This window comes from Syngnathus acus, chromosome 3 (assembly GCF_901709675.1).
Source record: "Syngnathus acus chromosome 3, fSynAcu1.2, whole genome shotgun sequence".
Lineage (NCBI taxonomy): Eukaryota > Metazoa > Chordata > Actinopteri > Syngnathiformes > Syngnathidae > Syngnathus > Syngnathus acus.
Window position 1 is genome coordinate 6178917 of NC_051089.1, and position 297 is coordinate 6179213.

The following is a 297-nucleotide window of genomic DNA, read 5'->3' on the forward strand; positions in this document are numbered from 1 at the left end:
TTAGCTGAGAAGACAAAAGTTTAGAATACCATTTTTTATTTAATGCTATTTGTATTTCCTGGAATTATAATTTGATTTTCAAATAGATGAGCCCTTTTTTGTCAGTCTTGTGTTGATTTTCCTCGAACTTTTCAATTGGAGTCTGAAGCGTAGCAGTCAATTGATTTTCAACATGTCTTTCTGCTCTATGAATCTTTTCATTGGTGGCACTTATGAGATCCACCTGCAGGTGTATCCAGTCAAAGTAGGGCAGAGTCACAAGCTTTAGCAAGTGTATAAGAAGCTTAGTTGCAATCC